This window comes from Heptranchias perlo, chromosome 20, assembly GCF_035084215.1.
Source record: "Heptranchias perlo isolate sHepPer1 chromosome 20, sHepPer1.hap1, whole genome shotgun sequence".
Lineage (NCBI taxonomy): Eukaryota > Metazoa > Chordata > Chondrichthyes > Hexanchiformes > Hexanchidae > Heptranchias > Heptranchias perlo.
In genome coordinates this window covers 31,800,679-31,814,129 of record NC_090344.1, presented here as the reverse complement: position 1 = coordinate 31,814,129, position 13,451 = coordinate 31,800,679, and the positions used below count along the sequence as shown (strand labels likewise).

Below are 13,451 nucleotides of genomic sequence, written 5' to 3'. Positions count from 1 at the left end.
ACCACACACATACCACGTGCTACCTGTCGGGGGAGTATAACCACACATACCACGTGCTACCTGTAGGGGGAGTATAACCACACACATACCACACGCTACCTGTAGGGGGAGTATAACCACACACATACCACACGCTACCTGTCGGGGGAGTATAACCACACACATACCACGTGCTACCTGTAGGGGGAGTATAACCACACACATACCACGTGCTACCTGTAGGGGGAGTATAACCGCACACATACCACGTGCTACCTGTCGGGGGAGTATAACCGCACACATACCACACGCTACCTGTAGGGGGAGTATAACCGCACACATACCACACGCTACCTGTAGGGGGAGTATAACCACGCACATACCACGTGCTACCTGTCGGGGGAGTATAACCGCACACATACCACACGCTACCTGTAGGGGGAGTATAACCGCACACATACCACACGCTACCTGTAGGGGGAGTATAACCGCACACATACCACACGCTACCTGTAGGGGGAGTATAACCGCACACATACCACGTGCTACCTGTCGGGGGAGTATAACCGCACACATACAACACGCTACCTGTAGGGGGAGTATAACCGCACACATACCACACGCTACCTGTAGGGGGAGTATAACCGCACACATACCACACGCTACCTGTAGGTGGAGTATAACCACACACATACCACGTGCTACCTGTAGGGGGAGTATAACCACACACATACCACACGCTACCTGTCGGGGGAGTATAACCACACACATACCACGTGCTACCTGTAGGGGGAGTATAACCACACACATACAACGTGCTACCTGTAGGGGGAGTATAACCGCACACATACCACGTGCTACCTGTCGGGGGAGTATAACCGCACACATACCACACGCTACCTGTAGGGGGAGTATAACCGCACACATACCACACGCTACCTGTAGGGGGAGTATAACCACGCACATACCACGTGCTACCTGTCGGGGGAGTATAACCGCACACATACCACACGCTACCTGTAGGGGGAGTATAACCGCACACATACCACACGCTACCTGTAGGGGGAGTATAACCGCACACATACCACACGCTACCTGTAGGGGGAGTATAACCACACACATACCACGTGCTACCTGTAGGGGGAGTATAACCACACACATACCACGTGCTACCTGTAGGGGGAGTATAACCGCACACATACCACGTGCTACCTGTCGGGGGAGTATAACCGCACACATACCACACGCTACCTGTAGGGGGAGTATAACCGCACACATACCACACGCTACCTGTAGGGGGAGTATAACCACGCACATACCACGTGCTACCTGTCGGGGGAGTATAACCGCACACATACCACACGCTACCTGTAGGGGGAGTATAACCGCACACATACCACACGCTACCTGTAGGGGGAGTATAACCGCACACATACCACACGCTACCTGTAGGGGGAGTATAACCACACACATACCACGTGCTACCTGTCGGGGGAGTATAACCGCACACATACCACGTGCTACCTGTCGGGGGAGTATAACCGCACACATACCACACGCTACCTGTAGGGGGAGTATAACCGCACACATACCACACGCTACCTGTAGGGGGAGTATAACCACACACATACCACACGCTACCTGTCGGTGGAGTATAACCACACACATACCACGTGCTACCTGTAGGGGGAGTATAACCACACACATACCACGTGCTACCCGTAGGGGGAGTATAACCACACACATACCTCACGCTACCTGTAGGTGGAGTATAACCACACACATACCACGTGCTACCTGTAGGGGGAGTATAACCACACACATACCACGTGCTACCTGTAGGGGGAGTATAACCACACACATACCACGTGCTACCTGTAGGGGGAGTATAACCACACACATACCACGTGCTACCTGTAGGGGGAGTATAACCACACACATACCACACGCTACCTGTCGGGGGAGTATAACCGCACACATACCACGTGCTACCTGTAGGGGGAGTATAACCACACACATACCACACGCTACCTGTAGGGGGAGTATAACCACACACATACCACACGCTACCTGTAGGGGGAGTATAACCGCACACATACCCCACGCTACCTGTAGGGGGAGTATAACCACACACATACCACGTGCTACCTGTAGGGGGAGTATAACCGCACACATACCACACGCTACCTGTAGGGGGAGTATAACCACACACATACCACGTGCTACCTGTAGGGGGAGTATAACCACACACATACCACGTGCTACCTGTAGGGGGAGTATAACCACACACATACCACACGCTACCTGTAGGGGGAGTATAACCACACACATACCACGTGCTACCTGTAGGGGGAGTATAACCACACACATACCACACGCTACCTGTAGGGGGAGTATAACCACACACATACCACACGCTACCTGTAGGGGGAGTATAACCACACACATACAACGTGCTACCTGTAGGGGGAGTATAACCACACACATACCACGTGCTACCTGTAGGGGGAGTATAACCACACACATACCACGTGCTACCTGTAGGGGGAGTATAACCACACACATACCACACGCTACCTGTAGGGGGAGTATAACCACACACATACCACACGCTACCTGTAGGGGGAGTATAACCACACACATACCACACGCTACCTGTAGGGGGAGTATAACCACACACATACCACACGCTACCTGTAGGGGGAGTATAACCACACACATACAACGTGCTACCTGTAGGAGGAGTATAACCGCACACATACCACGTGCTACCTGTAGGGGGAGTATAACCGCACACATACCACGTGCTACCTGTAGGGGGAGTATAACCGCACACATACCACGTGCTACCTGTAGGGGGAGTATAACCGCACACATACCACGTGCTACCTGTAGGTGGAGTATAACCACACACATACCACGTGCTACCTGTAGGTGGAGTATAACCACACATATACCACGTGCTACCTGTAGGTGGAGTATAACCACACACATACCACGTGCTACCTGTAGGTGGAGTATAACCACACATATACCACGTGCTACCTGTCGGGGGAGTATAACCACACACATACCACGTGCTACCTGTAGGGGGAGTATAACCGCACACATACCACACGCTACCTGTAGGGGGAGTATAACCACACACATACAACGTGCTACCTGTAGGGGGAGTATAACCGCACACATACCACGTGCTACCTGTCGGGGGAGTATAACCGCACACATACCACGTGCTACCTGTCGGGGGAGTATAACCGCACACATACCACGTGCTACCTGTCGGGGGAGTATAACCGCACACATACCACGTGCTACCTGTAGGGGGAGTATAACCACACACATACCACGTGCTACCTGTAGGGGGAGTATAACCGCACACATACCACGTGCTACCTGTAGGGGGAGTATAACCACACACATACCACGTGCTACCTGTAGGGGGAGTATAACCGCACACATACCACGTGCTACCTGTAGCGGGAGTATAACCACACACATACCACACGCTACCTGTAGGGGGAGTATAACCGCACACATACCACGTGCTACCTGTAGGGGGAGTATAACCACACACATACCACGTGCTACCTGTCGGGGGAGTATAACCACACACATACCACACGCAACCTGTAGGGGGAGTATAACCACACACATACCACACGCTACCTGTAGGGGGAGTATAACCACACACATACCACGTGCTACCTGTCGGGGGAGTATAACCACACACATACCACACGCTACCTGTCGGGGGAGTATAACCGCACACATACCACGTGCTACCTGTAGGGGGAGTATAACCGCACAAATACCACGTGCTACCTGTCGGGGGAGTATAACCACACACATACCACGTGCTACCTGTAGGGGGAGTATAACCACACACATACCACACGCTACCTGTAGGTGGAGTATAACCACACACATACCACGTGCTACCTGTAGGGGGAGTATAACCACACACATACCACGTGCGACCTGTCGGGGGAGTATAACCACACACATACCACGTGCTACCTGTAGGGGGAGTATAACCACACACATACCACACGCTACCTGTAGGGGGAGTATAACCACACACATACCACGTGCTACCTGTCGGGGGAGTATAACCACACACATACCACACGCTACCTGTAGGGGGAGTATAACCGCACACATACCACACGCTACCTGTAGGGGGAGTATAACCGCACACATACCACGTGCTACCTGTAGGGGGAGTATAACCGCACACATACCACGTGCTACCTGTCGGGGGAGTATAACCACACACATACCACACGCTACCTGTAGGGGGAGTATAACCACACACATACCACACGCTACCTGTAGGGGGAGTATAACCACACACATACCACGTGCTACCTGTAGGGGGAGTATAACCGCACACATACCACGTGCTACCTGTAGGGGGAGTATAACCACACACATACCACGTGCTACCTGTAGGGGGAGTATAACCGCACACATACCACGTGCTAACTGTAGGGGGAGTATAACCGCACACATACCACACGCTACCTGTCGGGTCTGATTGACGAACAGGTAAAACTGAAAATTGAGAAGTTGCCACCCACCTGGACATGGAGGCGTTGACGGCCAGAGCTGTGTGGTAGGAGGGCCGGAAGCTCCCCGCTGGGATGGGATAGAGTGGTGGGCTTTGCCTGGATAACAAGAGGCATTAGTGAACGGCCCGCAATTTCCCGCAGACGCAAACAAAAGGGAGATAAACTGCGGGGGGTGGGGGGGGTGGTGAAAAATCAGTGTCACCGTCCAGCAATAAAAGATAAATGCAAGGCTCAAGAGCACCCCCCACCCACCCACCCTGCTGAACAGAAGCTGGACCGAGATCAGGAGCTTGAAACGACACTGCACTGCAGTCCCTGGCCACATCGAGCCAGCACATCCCGCAGTTGCACCCACTGGGCAGAGGGGGTCAGTATCGGTCAACACCAGAATCGCCCTCACTCCCAGAGAGGCTCCTGCAGAGTGACCATCACTCCCGATTCCATTTGAATCTCAACTCCACACCAATTATTCACTGATTTGTTTGCCACACTGGTGTTTCAATGTTGCATCCCGCTCACCCCCTTTTGAAGTGTCGCCATTGGTGTGATGTAGCAAATGCAGCCAATTTGTGCACAGCAAGATCCCACAAACAGCAATGACCAGATAATCTGTCCCGAGGTCTTGAAAGGCCCTGAAGCAATGCAAGCTCCTTCTCTCTCGATGAGGCCAGGGCTCCCACACCCAGTAAGATCGGTGGCCGGAGGCTGTCCAAACTCACACGGCAGGGTGGGGAGCCATTCGGCCCATCACTCGGGGCTGCATCTGAACCCAAGGTCCCGGAGGTGAAAGGTCAGTGTCTGACCCACTGCCCCTCCCCCAACCCCCGGTTGCCGGGGGGGCGGGGGAGATGAAGCATACCCGAGCTGGCACAGTGCCACACGTGCAGGGACGGGGTGGGCGAGGCACAACCCATCGCCGCCAACTCGAGACCGCGGTTGCCGGGGGGAGGGGGGGGGGGGGGGACGGGAGGATGGAACCGGTCGACGGGACGCCCGCAAAATGGCCGCCGGCGCGCGCCCAAAGCGACGGATAAAGGAGAGAGGCTGCTTACGGTGGGACCACCCAGCTGAGCGGGTGGCCGATCTGCCCGACGGCACTCGGAGACAGCGGGTAGTAAGGAGACAGCTCGGAGGGATGTGACACCCGGGGGATTCCTGCGTTGGGGGGGGGGGGGGGGGAAGAAAAAGAGACAAAAAAAGAGTCGAGAGTCAAGATGGCGGTCGGGAACCAAAATGGCCGCGGAAGAGGCCAAAACGGCTGGAGGTGGAAGAGTTCACTCACCGGTCTTGGGGTCGAGGTCGGGGGAGAGGTGAGGCGGCTGGTTCCCGGGCGAGAAGTGCTCGTTGCTGTAGGTGATAAGAGGGGTGAGGGGGTGCATGTGGTGAGGGTGCTGCACCAAAGGCAGTTTGCTGGTCTGCAACAAAGAGACAAGAAAGCGCGGGTCAGCAAGTCGTCTCGTTGCAAGATTTCCCCTCCCCCCCGGCTTCAGGCGCGCTGGATCTCATCGACAGGCAACGCCCCCCGCCCTCCGCCCCACAACGGTCCACTTTCCAGAAACCCACCGTCTCCCCCCTCCCCGCTGCAAACACCACCCAGAATTCATCCCCATTTATACCCCCACGACACGCACTCTGACCCGGATCCCCGGAGGTCGACTCAAGAGGTCTGGGGCAGCTCCTTTCAAAGGCGGACGGGGCAAACGAAGAAACACAGCACAGGAGGGGCTATCTCTGTGACCTCCTCCAGCCCGACAACCCCTCCTCGATCTCTGCGCTCCTCCTGGACTTGCACACCCCCCCCCGTTTCCTTCGCTCCACCATTGGCGGCCGTGCCTTCAGCTGCCTAGGCCCTCAGCTCTGGAATTCCCTCCCTAAACCTCTCCGCCTCTCTCTCTCCCCTCCTTTAAGACGCTCCTTAAAACCTCCCTCTTTGACCAAGCTTTTGGTCAGCTGTCCTAATATCTCCTTATGTGGCTCGGTGTCAAATTTTGTTTGATAATCGCTCCCGTGAAGCGCCTTGGGGACGTCAAAGGTGCTGTATAAATGCAATTTGTTGTTGTTGTTGTTCCATTCGGCCCGTCGCACCTGTGCTGGCCCCCTCCCCAGTCCCCCGAGTGCCCTGCCCATTCCCCATAGCCCTCCTTGCAATTTTTCTTCTTCAAATCTTAATTTAAAACCTTGCCTTGTAAAAGATACCAATAGATTCTGCCACCATCCCCACATCTTTAGGGGAGGGTTAACAACCCCAAAAGGACTCCTCTCCCACCCCGCACCTCCCCTCCCCTCTTCCGCCCATGAATTTAAATCACTGACTCTCTCGATTCACTTCCACCAAAACCCCTCCCGATTCTCTCAGGCCTCCTCTCGACCGCCTCTGCTTCAACGAAACGAGTCTCAATCCCTCTGCTCACACCCTGGCTGCGAGTCCATTCCAACCACCTCCATAAAAGGCCCACCCCCTCTCTCCATCTCCGTCGTGAAAGTCGGCCCAGAACTTTTTTTTTTATCATCCATTCACGGGATGTGGGCGTCGCTGGCGAGGCCGGCATTTATTGCCCATCCCTAATTGCCCCTTGAGAAGGTGGTGGTGAGCCGCCTTCTTGAACCGCTGCAGTCCGTGTGGTGAATGTTCTCCCACAGTGCTGTTAGGAAGGGAGTTCCAGGATTTTGACCCAGCGACGATGAAGGAACGGCCGATATATTTCCAAGTCGGGATGGTGTGTGACTTGGAGGGGAACGTGCAGGTGGTGTTGTTCCCATGCGCCTGCTGCCCTTGTCCTTCTAGGTGGTAGAGGTCGCGGGTTTGGGAGGTGCTGTCGAAGAAGCCTTGGCGAGTTGCTGCAGTGCATCCTGTGGATGGTGCACACTGCAGCCACTGTGCGCCGGTGGTGAAGGGAGTGAATGTTTAGGGTGGTGGATGGGGTGCCAAATCAAGTGGGAAGAGAGGAAAAGACGGGGGGAGAGAGAGAGGAAAAGACGGGGGGAGAGAGAGAGGAAAAGACGGGGGGGAGAGAGAGAGGAAAAGACGGGGGGGGAGAGAGAGAGAGAGAGAGGAAAAGACGGGGGGGAGAGAGAGAGAGAGAGAGGAAAAGACGGGGGGGAGAGAGAGAGAGAGAGAGAGGAAAAGACGGGGGGAGAGAGAGAGGAAAAGACGGGGGGAGAGAGAGAGGAAAAGACGGGGGGAGAGAGAGAGGAAAAGACGGGGGGAGAGAGAGAGGAAAAGACGGGGGAGAGAGAGAGAGAGAGAGAGGAAAAGACGGGGGGAGAGAGAGAGAGAGGAAAAGACGGGGGGAGAGAGAGAGAGAGAGGAAAAGACGGGGGGGGAGAGAGAGAGAGAGAGGAAAAGACGGGGGGAGAGAGAGAGAGAGGAAAAGACGGGGAGAGAGAGAGGAGGGAAAAGACGGGGGAGAGAGAGAGAGAGAGAGGGGAAAAGACGGGGGGAGAGAGAGAGAGAGAGGAAAAGACGGGGGGAGAGAGAGAGAGAGGAAAAGACGGGGAGAGAGAGAGGAGGGAAAAGACGGGGGAGAGAGAGAGGAAAAGACGGGGGAGAGAGAGGAAAAGACGGGGGAGAGAGAGGAAAAGACGGGGGAGAGAGAGGAAAAGACGGGGGAGAGAGAGGAAAAGATGGGGGAGAGAGAGGAAAAGACGGGGGGGGTAGAGAGAGGAAAAGACGGGGGGGGTAGAGAGAGGAAAAGACGGGGGGGTGGGGGGAGAGGAAAAGACGGGGGGAGAGAGAGGAGGGAAAAGACGGGGGGGGGGGGGAGAGAGAGAGAGAGGAAAAGACGGGGAGAGAGAGGAAAAGACGGGGAGAGAGAGGAAAAGACGGGGAGAGAGAGGAAAAGACGGGGGAGAGAGAGGAAAAGACGGGGGAGAGAGAGGAAAAGACGGGGGAGAGAGAGGAAAAGACGGGGGAGAGAGAGGAAAAGACGGGGGAGAGAGAGGAAAAGACGGGGGAGAGAGAGGAAAAGACGGGGGAGAGAGAGGAAAAGACGGGGGAGAGAGAGGAAAAGACGGGGGAGAGAGAGGAAAAGACGGGGGAGAGAGAGGAAAAGACGGGGGAGAGAGAGGAAAAGACGGGGGGAGAGAGAGAGAGGAAAAGATGGGGGGAGAGAGAGAGAGGAAAAGACGGGGGGAGAGAGAGAGAGGAAAAGACGGGGGGAGAGAGAGAGAGGAAAAGATGGGGGGAGAGAGAGAGAGGAAAAGACGGGGGGAGAGAGAGAGAGGAAAAGACGGGGGGAGAGAGAGAGAGGAAGAGAGAGTGAGGAAGACGGGGACAGGGTGATCTGTATCTTAACTCCCTCTACCCGCCCTGGTTCTGTAACCCTTAATACCCTCGCCTAACGAAAATCTATCCATCTCAGTTTTGAAATGTCCAATTGACCCCCGGCCTCAATAGCCTTTTTGGGGGAGAGAGTTCCAGATTTCCACTCCCCTTTGTGTGAAGAAGTGCTTCCTGACATCACCCCTGGACGGCCTGGCTCTAATTTTAAGGTTATGCCCCCTTGTTCTGGGCTCTCCCACCAGAGGAAATAGTTTCTCTCTATCGACCCTATCGAATCCTTTAATCATCTTAAACACCTCAATTAGATCACCCCTTAATCTTCGATACTCGAGGGAATACAAGCCTCGTCTATGCAACCTGCCCTCGTAATTTAACCCTTTCAGCCCCGGTATCACTCTGGTGAATCTGCGCTGCACTCCCTCCAAGGCCAATATATCCTTCCTGAGATGCGGTGCCCAGAACTGAACGCAGTCTCCAGATGGGGTCTAACCTCTGTCCAGCTGTAACAGAACTCCCACCCCTCTGTATTCCAGCCCTCTCGAGATAAAGGCCAACATCCCATTCGCCTCTTTAATTATTTTTTGTACCTGTCCACGAGTTTTTAGTGATTTCTGGACTTGGACCCCTCAATCTCTCTGCTCACCCGCAGTTCCCAGCTTCTCGTCATTTAGAAAATACTCGGCTCGATCTTTCTTAGGTTCAAAGTGGACGACCTCACACTTCCCCACAGTGAACTCCATCTGCCACAGTTCTGCCCTCTCACTTTAATCTATCGATGTCCCTTTGTAAACTCCTGCTCCCTTGTTAACTGTATGATTTCTATCAATGAGTGTTACTTGTATTCAGGTGGTGGGTATCAATTGGGGACTCTCTCGTATCCATTTATAGGAGGGAGCTTATCGAGGGGGTGCTCGATGTGTATGAGGGATCTGTGAATAAAGGCTCGGAAGCAACTGAAGATCAGGCTCTCATATTATATCCTTCACCACCTGGCTATCCAGTTCGGAATAATCTACACTATTTACGATGCCACCTAACTTAGTGTCGTCAGCAAACTCAGATATACAGCTCTCTATTCCTTCATCCAAATCATCGATAAATGTAGCGAAAAGCTGAAACCCCCCCAGTACAGATCCCTGAGGGACACCACTGGTCACCTCCTGCCAATTTGAGTACATACACACAATCCCTACTCTCTGTCTCTCACCTCTCAACCAATTCCCTATCCAGCATGAGAGCGAGCGAGCGCCAGGCAGCCGGAGGGAGCGAGCGAGAGAGAGTCAGGCGGCCGGAGGGAGCGAGCGAGCGCCAGAGGGAGAGAGAGCGAGCGCCAGAGAGAGAGCGAGCGCCAGAAAGAGAGAGAGCACCAGAAAGAGAGCGAGCGCCAGAGAGAGAGAGAGCGAGCGCCAGAGAGAGAGAGAGCGAGCGCCAGAGAGAGAGAGAGCGAGCGCCAGAGAGAGAGAGAGCGAGCGCCAGAGAGAGAGAGAGCGAGCGCCAGAGAGAGAGAGAGCGAGCGCCAGAGAGAGAGAGAGCGAGCGCCAGAGAGAGAGAGAGCGAGCGCCAGAGAGAGAGAGAGCGAGCGCCAGAGAGAGAGAGAGCGAGCGCCAGAGAGAGAGAGAGCGAGCGCCAGAGAGAGAGAGAGCGAGCGCCAGAGAGAGAGAGAGCGAGCGCCAGAGAGAGAGAGAGCGAGCGCCAGAGAGAGAGAGAGCGAGCGCCAGAGAGAGAGAGAGCGAGCGCCAGAGAGAGAGAGAGAGAGCGAGCGCCAGAGAGAGAGAGAGAGAGCGAGCGCCAGAGAGAGAGAGAGCGAGCGCCAGAGAGAGAGAGAGCGAGCGCCAGAGAGAGAGAGAGCGAGCGCCAGAGAGAGAGAGAGCGAGCGCCAGAGAGAGAGAGAGCGAGCGCCAGAGAGAGAGAGAGCGAGCGCCAGAGAGAGAGAGCGAGCGCCAGAGAGAGAGAGAGCGAGCGCCAGAGAGAGAGAGAGCGAGCGCCAGAGAGAGAGAGAGCGAGCGCCAGAGAGAGAGAGAGCGAGCGCCAGAGAGAGAGAGAGCGAGCGCCAGAGAGAGAGAGAGCGAGCGCCAGAGAGAGAGAGAGCGAGCGCCAGAGAGAGAGAGCGAGCGCCAGAGAGAGAGAGAGCGAGCGCCAGAGAGAGAGAGAGCGAGCGCCAGAGAGAGAGAGAGCGAGCGCCAGAGAGAGCGAGCGAGAGCCAGAGAGAGCGAGCGAGCGCCAGAGAGAGCGAGCGAGAGCCAGACAGCCAGAGAGCGCGAGCGAGAGAGCGAGCGAGAGCCAGACAGCCAGAGAGCGCGAGCGAGAGCCAGAGAGAGCGAGCGAGCGCCAGAGAGAGAGAGCGAGCGAGCGAGAGAGAGCGAGCGAGAGCCAGAGAGAGCGAGCGAGCGCCAGAGAGAGCGAGCGAGCGCCAGAGAGAGCGAGCGAGAGAGCGAGCGAGAGCCAGACAGCCAGAGAGCGCGAGCGAGAGAGCGAGCGAGAGCCAGACAGCCAGAGAGCGCGAGCGAGAGCCAGAGAGAGCGAAGCGAGCGCCAGAGAGAGAGAGCGAGCGAGCGAGAGAGAGCCAGACAGCCAGAGCCGGTGACTACCACTAGTGCACCAACCAAAAGCAGGATGCCCCTCCCCAAAAAACCGTGACCCCCCAGACTCCTGGGGGGCTACTCATGCGCCCCGAGAGCATCAGGCGTGTCCAATGTTAGGTGCAGCCGTGATGCCTCCACAGGCCGAATAGCTTCCAGGTGGCCCAACTAGCAGAAAGTTTGAAATTAATTCTACCGCTTGCTGTCGTGCGCCCCCCCACCCCCTGCCCTTTAAGCATCACTGGGGGACCGAGACCCTCAGTCTCCAGTCTCCACCCCTCCCCCCACGGGAGGGGGAGGGGATTGTTAGCGTTTATTCCCCACCCCCCAATCAGGAGGAGCGGGAGATGTTACAGAGAAAGGACAAGGGGAGAGGCGCCCGAAGCTGAGGTTTTCCACGGGGAGAAAAAGCCGGGGGCGGGGGAGGGGGGGGATGGGATCCCCGGGAATCGGGAATTTAGCTCGCTCGAACCGGTCGGAGCAGAACGCGTCCTCCCTGCGGCCCTCGGCCCAAAATGGCCGCTCGTGGACTCGCCGAGACTCCCCGGGTCTGCGTTCAACGCGCCCGGCGTCCCGCTCGACTCCCCCCGCACTGAGAGGGGGCGGTGGACCGCTCCAATTAAAGGGGCAGGCCGCTCCAAAACGTGACAGCCCCCTCCCCCACTGACAGCGAGAGCCATTGGTTCTACTCACCAGGTGCACGGGTGGCGGTGAGTCCTTGAGTCCGGCCGCTGCCTGGACGTCCAGCAGCGGCCATTTCATGTGCAGGTACTGGAGAGAAAGAAAATGGAGTCAGTAAAACAACAGAGAACAGAATCAACAAGAGTCTCGAAGGACTCCATCACCGGAAACCCCGCTCACTCCCCATAGCCCCGTATCAATCCCAAACTAATCCCACTGCCCCACTCTCTCCCCATAGCCCTGTATCAATCCCAAACTAATCCCACTGCCCCGCTCTCTCCCCATAGCCCTGTATCAATCCCAAACTAATCCCACTGCCCCGCTCTCTCCCCATAGCCCTGTATCAATCCCAAACTAATCCCACTGCCCCGCTCTCTCCCCATAGCCCTGTATCAATCCCAAACTAATCCCACTGCCCCGCTCTCTCCCCATAGCCCTGTATCAATCCCAAACTAATCCCACTGCCCCGCTCTCTCCCATAGCCCTGTATCAATCCCAAACTAATCCACTGCCCGCTCTCTCCCCATAGCCCCGTATCAATCCCAAACTAATCCCACTGCCCCACTCTCTCCCCATTGCCCTGCATCAATCCCAAACTAATCCCACTGCCCCACTCTCTCCCATAGCCCTGTATCAATCCAAACTAATCCCACTGCCCCGCTCTCTCCCCATAGCCCTGTATCAATCCCAAACTAATCCCACTGCCCCGCTCTCTCCCCATAGCCTGTATCAATCCAAACTAATCCCACTGCCCCACTCTCTCCCCATAGCCCTGCATCAATCCCAAACTAATCCCACTGCCCCACTCTCTCCCCATTGCCCTGCATCAATCCCAAACTAATCCCACTGCCCCACTCTCTCCCCATATCCCTGGATCAATCCCAAACTAATCCCACTGCCCCGCTCTCCTCCCCATAGCCCAGTATCAATCCAAACTAATCCCACTGCCCCGCTCTCTCCCCATATTCTTGTATCTTTCTCTGCTTCAAATATTTATCCAGTTTTCCCTTAAAAGCTGCAATCAATGCCTCAAACATTCCCTGTGGCAAAGCATTCCTGCTCCAACAACTCTGAGTAAAGACATTGCTCCCAATGAGAGGTATCATCCTTGGCCCAGTGGGTAGCAATCTTGCCTCTGAGTCAGAAAGTCCTGGTTCAAGTCCCACTCCAGAGACTTGAGCCCGTAAACCAGGCCCGAAACCCCAGTGTCGGTACCGAGGAGTGCTGCACTGTCGGAGGTGCTGTCTTTCAGCTAATTGAACCAAGTCTGCCCTCTTGGATGGGCTTAAAAGATCCCACGGCCACTATTGGAAGAAGAGCAGTGGGAGTTCTCCCCGGTGTCCTGGGCCAATATTT

At 55.7% G+C, this 13,451-nt stretch overlaps 1 pseudogene; it reads right to left on the bottom strand.

Annotated features, from left to right (window-relative positions):
* The window catches only part of LOC137336107 (transcription factor 7-like 1), a 36,502-nt pseudogene extending 24,322 nt beyond the window's left edge, over window positions 1-12,180 (bottom strand).
* Window positions 12,181-13,451: the final 1,271 nt, after the last annotated feature.